Below are 12,986 nucleotides of genomic sequence, written 5' to 3'. Positions count from 1 at the left end.
TATATTTTTTAATCCATTTTTTTTAACAAAAAGATAATTTGAATAGGAAAAAGGAAAGAGGAATAGACAGAATATATGTCAAGGGTACTCATCTGATTTCTTTTTTCTTATAGCTTAAACTGTAAGTCTCAACTTTTCAGCCTAACTCTGAAATCTCGACAATAACATTGTGTTCATCCTCAGCTCTCACAAGAGTTCCTAGAACATGCACAGATCATACTGCCGACCTTGCTACAGTTAAGGAAAAAAAACCTTGGGCCAGCCAGATGACATGGTGGTTAATGTAGCTAGATCCCACATGGCTGACTCTACAGTTCAAATCCTGGACTCAGTGGCTTAGAAAATACACCAGATGCATGTGCATTCATGCCAAAAATCCCAAGAGGAGAATGGAGAAGAAGGGATTGCAACCTGCTCATCCTCTTGGGGGGCGATTTCTCTCTTTTTCTTTCTCTCTCTCCCTCTCTCTAGTAAGCACATGGTTCCTATAGCAAAATCTTTTAAAAGTTTTTTTTTAATTTTTAAAAGCTGTTTCTGTTTCAGATTATAAACTTGTTTAGAGTTTTTGTTGATTTATTTGAAATCCAAAAGGGCCCACACAGAGTCTCCATGCTAGAAGAAATGTAGTTTTCTGTAATGATAGCAGTGATAGAAAACTATTTTTAAACTATATTGAAAACAAAACAAAAGGACACTTTTGGGGATACAGAAGCAGATATGCATTTGTTTTTCTAAATAACTTTCCAAAATATGAAAAAAAGATATACAAATAACAAAACATAGCCTGCCTATAAAGTCATGTAAAATAATTTCTTTAGATGAGCCAAAAGCTAGCTTATCTACAGAGACCTATCAACCTATAAAATATTATAAGATAAGGGTGTAAATACACAAATCTGACATCACCTCTGCTTATTTAATAGTCTATCATCAGAAGAGCTTACACTGCCATCTAGTGTTCATTTAGAGAAAACTTATTAGTTTCCTTCAAAATGTTTCAAATATTCGATAGGGAATCTAAGTGACTATAAATAATAGGTCACTTTGTCCTGAGGAAAAAGACTGAATCAATAAAGCAAATACTTATACAGTATGCCATGGTGTGTGTGTGTGTGTGTGTGTGTGTGTGTGTGTGTGTGTGAGTAGCTTAAATTGACCTAGAAAAGTTCACCAAAAAGACTGAGAAAATAACCCCAAAAATGAGAATAATATATGAATAATACTAGATACCATTAGACACCCAAACATCCAGATAATCAGTATCCCAGAAGGTAAAGAAACTAATCAGGGCATTGATAATCTATTCCATGAAATCCTGGAAGAAAACTTGCCAAATCTAGAGAGTCATTCAAATATCCAGACCCAAGAAATACAAAAGACCCCACATAGAATCAACCTAAGAAGATCTTCTCCAAGGCACATCATAGCCAGACTGACCCACATCACAGACAGAGACAATATACTAAAATTGGCAAGAGAAAAACATGAAGTTACTCTCAAAGGATATCCCATCAGACTAATATCAGACTTCTCATTGGAAACAATGCAAGCAAAGAAAGAATAGGAAAATATATTCAAAGTGTTAAGTAAAAAAACAATTTCAACCCAAAATACTATATCCAGGAAGATCATCTTTCATATGGAAAGAAAAGATAAAAACATTCTCAAATAAACAAAACCTGAAAGAATTTACTAACACCAAACCAGCTCTTCGAGAAGTTCTGAAAGGGGTACTATATCAGGAAAACTAAGACATATAAGAGAACAAAAAATGACCAAGAAAATGCCAACTTCATTGTTGCTTCTTGAGAGCAGGAAAGTGCTTGTTGGTGGCTGTATGCCTGTTGCCTACACACAGGGAGGTCTTTGAGGTCAAAACTATTTTCGTAATACCAAGATATTTGCTGTTCTCACTTGTTCCCACAACTGTGTAAGTCTTCGTGAAGTGTGATGACTCATTACCAATGATAATGGGTGGTGCTGTATATTTTTCTAATAGTTTTCTAAAGTAGTAGGTTGGATTAGGGTTTTTTTCTTAAGAAAGTAGCTCACTTTTTAGGTCATTCCTTCTAAAATCTCTGCACCTTCAATATTGTGTAATTGTTATTTTAAAATCCTGTGGTTTTCTTTGTGCCTAGGCATAAACATAAATACACTTTTTGTCTTGTTTTGCAATGTTTTAAATATTTTCCCAAAACTTCAAAATTTAGTTTTAACTACAGCTTACTTAGAATTTAACAGTTTTACTCTAAAATAAATGAAGTTTTTCTTTAAAAATATTTAAATATAGCTCCCCCCCAAAAAAAAGAAAAAGAGTGTATCACAGTTTGTAAGAGTATTGTTTGCAAAACATTTGTTTCAACACTCTTCATGTGTTGTACGTGTCTGTGCATGTATGTGTTTTCTGGGACACAATGCAAAATGTATTCATTACTAGAGAGTACAGCCAAAAAAGTCAGAAAGCCTCTAATGTTACTATCAGCTCTAAAATTCCATGTTCCTATGAACTGTGACCATCAGAGTGCTGATATGGAGTTTGTCTGCCTAATTCTCAGTTAGTTATCTGATAGAACTGTCTGCTGACTGTAGGGACACGTTTGGAGAGAGGCCCTGAGGCATGGGGACATGCTCTGAGCAAACACCACCTGTCCCTTTGGCTTTGGCAGAACCTTGCAACTTGTCCTTTCCTTGACCCTTGCTGCAGGCAGAGCAAAGGGTGGAAATTGCTAGGTGCATTCCAACAGACACATCTGATGGAATTCAGGAAACATCTTGACCCCAATTAGCAAAGTCCCTGCTCTGCATCTGTAAGATTCTTGAGCCTTCTCTGGGCATGGTGGTACCCGCCTTATGGAGAGATTCTTTAGCCTTAAGTTTCTTCCCCACACCTGCAGCTAGGCTTCTCTCCATTAGAAAAGAAGATAATGGGTTTTTCTCTTGATGGGATTAGCACCAAGGGATACACCAGGCCCGGTATGTCTAAGACCTTACAAATTTGTTACCTGCTTCTTATTGTCTGTAACACATCAACAAATCTATGGAATGTCATGAAATACACATATGTAATGTTGCTCTGTCCTATAAATAAAGACACCCAGTTTGTCTGGGCGACACAAGTGGCAATGCAAGTTGCTTGGGCTACCTAGGCTCAGGCTGCCTGTGTCTACTGTTATTCTGTCTCATTCTTTCCAATCCCCCCTCCTCTCAAGACGAAGGGCTTCCTCATTTTCTTCCTATTTCTATTCCTCACCATCAGCCCCCTGACCATGATTCAGCTCGAGCCAAGCCCAGGGGTGGATGCTGATAGCTGACCATGGGGATATCTTTCATTTCTATTAAAATAACTCATAAAGATGTCAATCAAATATACTTTGTTTTCTTCTCTTTCTCAAGAGTCTACCACCAGTCTTTCTAATGTTATGCTTCTCAAAATATGGTTCAGGGATCAACTGCCTTAGATTCACCTAGGATGATTCTGTCACTTCCAGACCTATGGATTTTGTAACTTCCAGACCTCTGGACATAGAAAGGATTGAGTGATCTTCCCCATCCTCTAGTGTCCTAGGTGATTTTTATGTGCCTTAAATTCTGAAAAATAATGACTTAATATTCAATGAAATTTTTTAAGAGAGAGTTCTTAGCAAGCATTGGTTCATCAGAAAAGCAATTTTCTATGGAAAAATGCACAGTGAATTTTCTGATGACCCAATGAAATGATTGATTCATGTGCATCCTAGCATTCTCTCTGTCTCTGTTCTTTCTTCCTTTTACCCCTCCCTAAAGTATAATATCCTTGCTCATTCCCATTTCAGGGAGGCCAATCTTTAACATCTAGGAAAAAGTAAGCCAATGGGAATGCCACAAATTTCTAAGTCCGAGGTCTTCATATAATATTTAACACACTACCTGAAGCCAAATATTATTTTAACACATTAAGCTATAGTGAGCAGCTATTAGACAGTCATTGTTCCTTTAAACATAACACTTGATACTTACATTGATAAATGAAGTCCAAATCCTTTCTATCTCAATTCCATATAAATACATTTGAGTCTTTGTAGTCTATAAATTTGCTACTAAAAGAGTGGGCTCTAGCCCATACTTTAAAATCAAAAGTTTTTCGGAAATTTATTTTTCCCTCCTTAAAAAAGTTATAAGTAATCATCTAAGAAGAAGGATAACTGCCTTTAATGTAAGAGATGCAATTCTAAAAATAAGATGCATAAATAACAGGAACTAGGCAGTCAATACCTGAGCTGAAATTTTCCGTACTGGAGCCTATCACATTTAGGCACTCTAGTGCAGTGGTTAAGAAAGTGGGATATGGAACCATTCAGACATTTGAAATTGTTCTTCCTGCTAACCACAAGATGGCTGCTGTGCCGCATCAACTGATGGTCAACTCTGCTTGCCAGAACCGCCTTCCTGAAACTGTATTCCATGGAGACTCACCTACAGTTGCGGAACTGCACGAGACCCACACTTGATCCAACCTTGAATGGAATCTATTTTCCCTATTGTTAAAAACTTTGGACTCGTGACCCCTCTCCCTCTACTCGCAGGTATCGCATTTTCAATGACCCCTCTGGAGGATAGCTGTCTATAGCAGAGATAGAGTAATTGGGAGAGGGGGAAAGGGCTGAGGGTCAAACATAGGATAAAAAACATATTTATATGTATGAAAGTAGAAATGGAACAGTATTGGTGACGACATGCTTGATTAAGACACTATGTAGTTTATCCTAGATGGGAAACTACACTTGGTGTGTTGTGATGATACTCAGGGAATGAGTGTTAGGCAATATAATTTAATATAAAAAAAGTAATAAGCAGGAGGAAAAAAAAATGCACATTTGATGACTGAAGAGAGTTGTATGGACACAACTGGGGTCTACTTTATAATATGTTCATTCTACTCCCTGGGGTTTATGCCTAGGATCAGATTTGGATACATGTGTAAGGATATGTCAGCTGTGCTAGCTAGTGGATATACTTAGACTAATTGAGTTCATTGGTAGAACAATTGAATGGGGGGGGGCGGAAGCCATTGAGGGCAATCATGAATGTCAGGGACAATGGAGGAGGAAGATGGGACATGGCAGAGGGTGGGGATGGGGAACCTAGGATGGCAAAACAAAAGGCAAGGTATGCAGGACACAAAAATTGGGAAATCATTTGCAGAGAACATATATGTTGATGTGCTTGATTGAGCCAATGCACAGTGTATTTTGGATGGAAAATTCATATGTGTGTTGTGATGAGAAAAAAAAATTTATAATAAAAAACAAAGTATAAAAAAAAAAGGAGAGAGAAGAGGATAAAGACAGCAGTGAACAATAGAGAGGCAGGATGTTAATGAGAAATAGATATGGTTTATTACCTGTTGATGATGACATGTATAGTATTCTCAACTGAACCGGTCTGGGAAGTATTTCATGATGGGTGAAGTCTTTTTAATAAGCAAAATGAGAAATAGTGATTGATTGTTTAAAAAAATTATAATAATAATTATTGGGAAAAGCATGGAAAAGATATTGAATGATAAAGCGGGGAGATTGATATCTCTGTATTGACTGACATGCATGGCATTCCCTTTTGAAAAAGCAATGGAAGTCAATGTAAAGTTATATGTAATCTAGTGTAATAGAAAGAAGATTATGATGATAATAAAATAAAAAAAAAAAAGAGTGGGCTCTATACCAATAGCATCAACATCGCCTGAGAGACTGTTAGAAATAGATTCTCAAACTCTATTCCACAATCTGAATCATCTGCATTTTAACAAAATACCCCCAGTTTAATTGTATGCACTTTACAGTCTAAGAAGCATTGCTCTATAAAAAAATGAACATGGAATAGGCAATTAGTAAGTGCACAAGTAAGTATATCCAGGAATTCCAATGAAGGCGAAAAAAAAAAGAAAGAAAAGGAAAAGGCTATGTCTTCCACCATGACCTTATAGACTAAATGTCTGTGCTACCCTAAAATCATAAGTTGAAACCCTAACCCACAATGTGATGGTATTTGGAGATAGAGTTTTGGGACGTAATTATATTTACATGAAGTCATAAGGGCAGGGAAGAAATGCCAGGGTTTTTTCTCTCAACCATGTAAGGATACAATGAGAAGGAGGACCAACAGTTGGTATAAAGGCTATGTCGCTGGACTCCCATGTAGTCAACCACGGTTTGAGTCCCAGACCCAGTAGCTTACACTCACATGGGGCATGTGTATGTGTGTGCCCAAGATCTCGAGAGGAGAATGGAGGAGAAGGGATTGTGGCCATCCCCCACACCGGGGGTGTGATTTCTCGCTTTCTGTCTCTCTGTCTCTCTGTCTTTCGGGCGAGCACATGCGCCCTATAGCAAAAGCCTCTCCAAAAAAGAAAAAAATTTTTTTAAAAAATTGAGAAGAAACAATGAGAAGAAAGCTGGCTCTCTGCAATCCAGAAAGAGAGGTCTCATTAAGAACCAAGTCTGCAACATCTTTACCCTAGACTTCCCAGTCTCTAGTACTGTGAGAAATATCTGTTGTTTAAGCCACCTAGTCTGTTGTATTTTGTTATAGCAGCCTGAACTAAGCCAATGCACTAAAAAAATCTTTTAAACTTATAATCAATTTTACTTTCAAAAAGACAAGGGCCCAGGGCCAGCAAGTGGCACGGTGGTTAAGGCCTTAGACTCTCACATGGCTGACCGCATTTTGAATCCCGGACTTGGTGGCTTGAAAAATCACACTAGGCACATGTGCATGTGTGCCCAAAATCCCAAGAGGAGAATGGAGGAAAAGGGACTGCAGTATGGCCATCCCCCCTTGGGAGTGATTTCTCACTTTCCTTCTCTCTCTCTCTTTGGTGAGCACCTGTGCCCTATGGCGAAAACCTAAAATAAAAAATAATAAATAAATATAAATAAAAAGGTAGGGGCCCTAACACCTCTCATGCCTATGTAGGAAAGCTCAAAGTAACCCACAGGAGGGAGAGAAAAAAAGAGAAGGGGAGGAGAAGAGAGAGGACCATATATCTCTATGTAGTTACCAAAGGTTCTACACTAAATGAATTTATGACTGCAGGTGGAGAAATCTCAAAATAATTTATGTCATTTTGATGTCATTATAAAGTCCCTAAAACAAGGAAATAAGTAAGTCAACTCCAGGGGAAGCCCACATAGAAAAAGACTAAAGGCCCAACTTAAACTCAGTAGAATATTAAAAGAAGACTATAGTAACATTTCATTAATCAGAAATTGTAATATGGATTCAATTACCTGGAGTCACTAAATCAAATATTGTTATTTGGATGTTCACATATTACATCATTGTGTCAGTATTTCGGAGAAGCTATTTGGAGGAACTTCCTAGAGAGAAAAGATACAATTTTAAGACTTAAAGCTGGGACAGTAGATGGCATAGTGGTTCTGTCACTGGACTCCCACATGGCAGATAGTGGTTCTAATCCTGGGCCTGGTGGCTTGAAAATCACACTGAGGGCATATACATGTGTGTCCAAGATCCCAGAAGGAGAATGGAGGAGAAGGGATTGTGGTGTGGCCATCCTCCCTAGGGGGTCATTTCTCACTTTCTCACTGTCTCTCTCTCTCTCTCTCTCTCTCTCTCTCTCTGGTGAGCATATATGCTCCAAGGTAAAAAACACTCTAAAAAGATAGCTAGATAGAGAGAGAGAGACCTAAGACCTAAGAGATTCATATTTTTAGTCCAAGTCCAAGTGGAATATCCTTGATACTAGAGGTCACTTCTTTCTTGAGAAGTAAGGATGAAATGAACCATAGAAGAATCAAATACTAGTAAATGCTTAATCAGACCATATATTCCATCTGGCTTTCAGAACAAAGAAATCTCTTCGTTATTGGGTGGTATCTCTCTTATGCAGACATCTCCTGCCCTACTTAATCTGGCTCCCAGTGGGGCCAGCAGGTGGCATAGTGGTTTGGATGCTGGACTCTCACATGGCCTACCACAGATAGATTCCTGGACCTGGTGACTTGAAAATCATGCTGGGTGTGTGTGCATGTGTGCCTAAAATCCCAGGAAGAGAATGGATGAGTAGGGACTATGGCATGGCCACCTCCCTTGGGAGATGATTTCTCAATTTTGATTCCAAGACCTGGTGGCTTGAAAATCATGCTGGGCACATGTGTATGCGCACCTAAAACTCCCAGGAAAAGAATGAATGAGAAGGAACTGTGGCATGGCCATCCCCTTGGGGGGAGGGTGATTTCTCAACTTCCTTCTCACTCTCTCTCTCTCTCTCTGTCTCTCTCTCTCTCTCTCTCTCTCTCGGCAAATGCATGTGCCCTATGGCAAAAACCTAAAACACACACACACACACACACACACACACACACGCACACACAAACTAGCTCCCAGGTCTGCATTCACTTTCAGCTCTCTCACTGGATTGATTTGGTTTCCTTATTTTGCATTAACTAATCTCTGACTCCTTGTCAGCAGTCTAAATCTTTTAACACATTCATATGTATCAGGTATTTTACTAATTATATCTTCTCAAGGAAGCCTCTTCTGAAATGTTCCAACCTGGACTAGTTATCTTTAATACCTTACTACACAACTCAAATCCTTTATCTTTGATCCTGGGAATTCCATCAGGCTCATCTGTATTATCTGTTTCATGTACTTTATGTCTTTTTCATATTTTGGTGATGGATATTCTCCAGTAACTTCCTGAGTGAGAAAGTATGCATGGTAGATGTCTTTATGCTACATTTGATTGATAATTTGGCTGGGTACAAAATTCTAGGTTAAGTTATTTTAAATAATTATTTAATTTAATTAATTAATTTTAATTTGACCAGAGAGAGACAGAGAGAGAAAAGGGAAAAGTGAGAAAGGAAGTTGCCAGGTCCAGAACTTGAACTATGCCTGGCCATGTGAGAGTTCAGTGCCTTAACCACTGGACCACCTGTCAGTCCCTCTAGGTTAAATTTTGAAGGCATTGCTTCATTGCTTTCTATATTCCAGCATTAATTTTTTAAAATCTGAAGTCCTTCTTATCCTTAGCCTATTATATTAGATCTTTTTTAGAAATCTCTCTCACTAGGAATTTATAGAATCCTATAAATACAGAGAGGTATTCAAATTTCATAGTGATATACCTTACGAAATGATATTGAAACTGATACTTTTGGTTCTATGAAATTTACTTCAATTATTTCATTGACAAATTCCTTACTCTATTTTCTTATTTCTCTTTTTTTGAACCTATTATATTCAGGTGTCAGACCTCTTAGAATAGTACTTTAATGTTCTATTTCTTTCTCTCTTATTTTTCATTTCCTTTTCCCTTTATATTCAGAGATATCTTCAACTTTATTACTTAACCCTTCTACTAAGCTTATTATCTTTGTGACCACATTTTTGTTGCCAAGAGCTTTTTTATCCTTAAATAATCCTTTATACTGTTCTTTTATTTCATTATTATAATATCTTTCTCCATCTCTCTGAGAATATTAATTTAAAATTTTTTCCCTTTTCTCTACATTATCTTTATCATCTCCAAATCATTTTTATGTTTATCTTTCTTTTGTGCATTGATACACAAAATATTTTTCCTCAAATGTCTAATAATCTTTGGGTGTCTCCTCATGTTTAAAAGTGAGAGATAGTTAGACACTAAACTCTCACATGGCTGACTGCAGTTTGAGTCCTGGACCCAGCAGCTTGAAAAATCACACCAGGCACATGTGTACATATGCCCAAATCTTGAGAGGAGAATGGAGGAGAAGGTATTGCGGCATGGTTACCCCCCTTGGGAGGTAATTCTCACTTTTCTTCTCTCTGTCTCTCTCCAGCAAGTGCATGCACCAAAAAAATAAATAAAAAAAAATTTAAAAAAAGGATGAGAGACTGAGACACTGGGAGCCATTGCCATGAAGACTATAGTGCTCCTGAACATTTTGTTCACCGATACACCAGGGGTTGTAAAAACTACACTAGGCAAAAACCTTGCATGAAGATCAAGATTGAAATACATGAATGTGGGTTACAGTTCAGAAAGTCTGATCTGATCACCAGATATCAAGTCTGGCAAGATGATTTTTCCTAAGAGCATGCCAAAAGATGCACAGATGATGGTACAAATTCTGAAGGATATGGAGATTACAGAATATGAGCCAAGTTATAAATCAGATGTTAGAGTTTGCCTTCCAACATGTCACCACAATTCTACATGGTGCAAAAATTTATTCAAGCCATGCTAAGAAAGCTACTGTTGATACAGATGATGCACAATTGGCAACCCAGTGTCAAGCTGACTAGACTTTTACCTTTATTCCCCCAAGAGTTTTTTTCTTTTAGACATTGCAAGGCAAAGAAATCGAACCCCTTTGCCATTGATCAAGCTATATTCAGGTCCTAGATTGTCACCTTATAGATATTCCTTAGCAGCTCCAAACTACAGGCTTATATCTTTACAAAAGAAAGCATCTATTTCTGCAGGAAGGATAACAGTTTCACAGTTAAGTGTTGTTTCTGTTACTAGCAGACCAAATACTCCCACAATAGGCACACCAATCCCACAAATCATGTTTGTTTCAACTAAAGTAGGGACTCCAATGTCCTTCACGGAGCAAAGGTTTTCAGCACAGATGCCTACATGACAATTCCCAGCTGTGAAAGCATCAATTCCTGCAACATTAGCAGTTCAGAATGGTTTAATTAATCCATCATTAATTGGATCCAAAAACAGCCTTATTACCACTAACACGGTGTCATCACAAAATATTACCAAGGAATCATCAAGTATATTCAAAAGAAAATGTAAAGATGATGATGAGGATGACTATGATATCATTTATAATCTAGCATTGATGTGTGTAATGTGTATACTTGATCTTGAATCCATTCTACTGAAATTAAAAATGCATGCTGGATGTTTTCAAGTTGTATTTTAAAAAACTTAAATAATATTTAATGAATAAATATAGTTAACCATTTTTATTAAAATATTGAATTTCCCTTTCCTTTCATAGGATTAACTAATTTTTTTAATCAGCCTTTAAATGTGAAAAATAAAGTTGCTGTTCATTAAAAGAAATAGTAAGAGTGAGAGACTATGGTCAGTCTCATAGCCTAGTGATTAAGGAAGCCAGACCCCACATGGCCAACTGCATAGTTTGAATCCCAGTCCTGGCAGCTCCTGCATGCTCAAAAGTCCTGACAGAATGGAGAATGGAGGAAAAGGTATTTGGCATGACCATGACCCATTGGGGTGTGCTTTCTCCCTCTCCCTCTCTGGCAAGCACACACACCCTCTGGCAAATTAAAAAAAAAAAAGTGAGAGACTAAAAAATTCATTGGAAGTTCTGAGTATATGGTTAGCAAGTACCCACTGTGGGCTTCATCATTTGATGGTCTAGAGGGCCTTTTTACCAAGAATCTACATTAACAGTATGTGATGTGGTGTGCCAAAGGTATTTGGTCACAACAGATGTCAGCCATTTTACCCTCCATCTTTGCTACAGAATATTGATTTTTTTTTGTTTTTATTTTTAGGGTGGTAGTTTGCCCAATCTAAGGTATGATAGACCTATGGAAGCATCTGGACAGTCTATAATACAGCATTAAAAGGGCAGAGCAAAACTTGAACATGTACTTGGGAATGCCTCAATACCAAAGAAGTACAATCCAGGGTAGAGAACAGAGTTGAGGTGGCAGGTGTACTTACAGTCACATGGGTATCTGTATAATGATTACAGACTATGTCTGTCCACTTGCATACAGCTAGATTATAGAAAGCAACTTGGGAATGAAAAAATCAAAAGAATTAGGATGCACCCAAAGATAATAGGTCCTGATACTGGGGAGAGAAACTGAGGCAAAAGGTCTCCCTACACATGCAGTCAAAATCAGTAGATCTTGACAGGCAGTGTTGACAGGCAGTGCTGCCAATGCCCGAGTGGAAGAGCTGAGGTCAGCATCAAATTGGAAATATTTAAAGGGGATACACAACTATTTCAGCAATGCAGACAATTAAGTGTGTTGTTGTGGGTGATGGTGCTGTTGGTAAAACATGTCTCCTGATATCCTATACAACAAGCAAATTGCCATCTGAATATGTACCAACGGTTTTTGACAACTATGCAGTCACAGTTACGACTGGTGGAGAACCATATACTCTTAGGCTTTTTGATACTGCAGGGCAAGAGGATTATGACAGATTACGACTACTGAGTTATCCATAAACAGATGTATTTCTAGTTTGCTTTTCAGTGGTCTCTCTGTCCTCATTTGAAAATGTAAAAGAAAAGTGGGTGTCTGAGATAACTCATCACTGTCCAAAGACTCCTTTCTTGCTTATTGGGACCCAAACTGATCTCAGAGATGACCCCTCTACTATTGAGAAACTTGCCAAGAACAAACAGAAGCCTATGACTCCAGAGACTGCTGAAAAGCTGGCCCATGACCTAAAGGCTGTCAAGTATGTGGAGTGTTCTGCACTCACACACAAAGGCCTAAAGAATGTATTTGAGAAGCAATACTGGCTACTCTCGAGCCTCCAGAACCCAAGAAGAGTTGCAGGAGTGTGCTGCTATGAGCATCTCTCCAGAGCCCTTCTGCACAGCTGGTGTCGGCATCATACTAAAAGCAATGTTTAAATCAAACTAAAGATTAAAAATTAAAATTCATTTTTGCAATAATGACAAATGCCCTGCACCTACCCACATGAATTCATGGGAGACAAGGCCCATAGGTTTGACCTCTTTCCCCCTTCTGATTCTAGTCAATTTTGAGTAATTGTATATCGTCAGAAAAGTGATCAGTACTAGTTTTTGTTTTGTTTAAAAAAATTTTTTTTGTTGTTTTGTTTAAAAGCAAGGCATGCTTGTAATGACTCTGTAACGTACTAATCTGAATTATTGAAGCTGCTCCCTGGTTCCATTCTGGAGAGTAATCTGGGACATCTTTTTCTTCTTCTTCTTCTTCTTCTTCCCCTTCTCCTCCTCCTCCTC

At 37.9% G+C, this 12,986-nt stretch overlaps 2 pseudogenes; both read left to right on the top strand.

Moving 5' to 3' along the window:
- LOC102495122 (transcription initiation factor TFIID subunit 9-like) overlaps positions 1-11,601 on the top strand; it is a 56,589-nt pseudogene extending 44,988 nt beyond the window's left edge.
- A 327-nt stretch (positions 11,602-11,928) lies between these two features.
- LOC102491944 (cell division control protein 42 homolog pseudogene) lies at positions 11,929-12,662 on the top strand (annotated as a pseudogene).
- The last annotated feature ends 324 nt before the right edge of the window (positions 12,663-12,986 follow it).

The sequence above is a fragment of the Tupaia chinensis genome, unplaced genomic scaffold (genome assembly GCF_000334495.1).
Source record: "Tupaia chinensis unplaced genomic scaffold, TupChi_1.0 Scaffold000121_1, whole genome shotgun sequence".
Taxonomy (NCBI): Eukaryota; Metazoa; Chordata; class Mammalia; order Scandentia; family Tupaiidae; genus Tupaia; species Tupaia belangeri.
The sequence above is the reverse complement of the archived record's forward strand: the minus strand, read 5'-3'. Positions and strand labels throughout refer to the sequence as shown.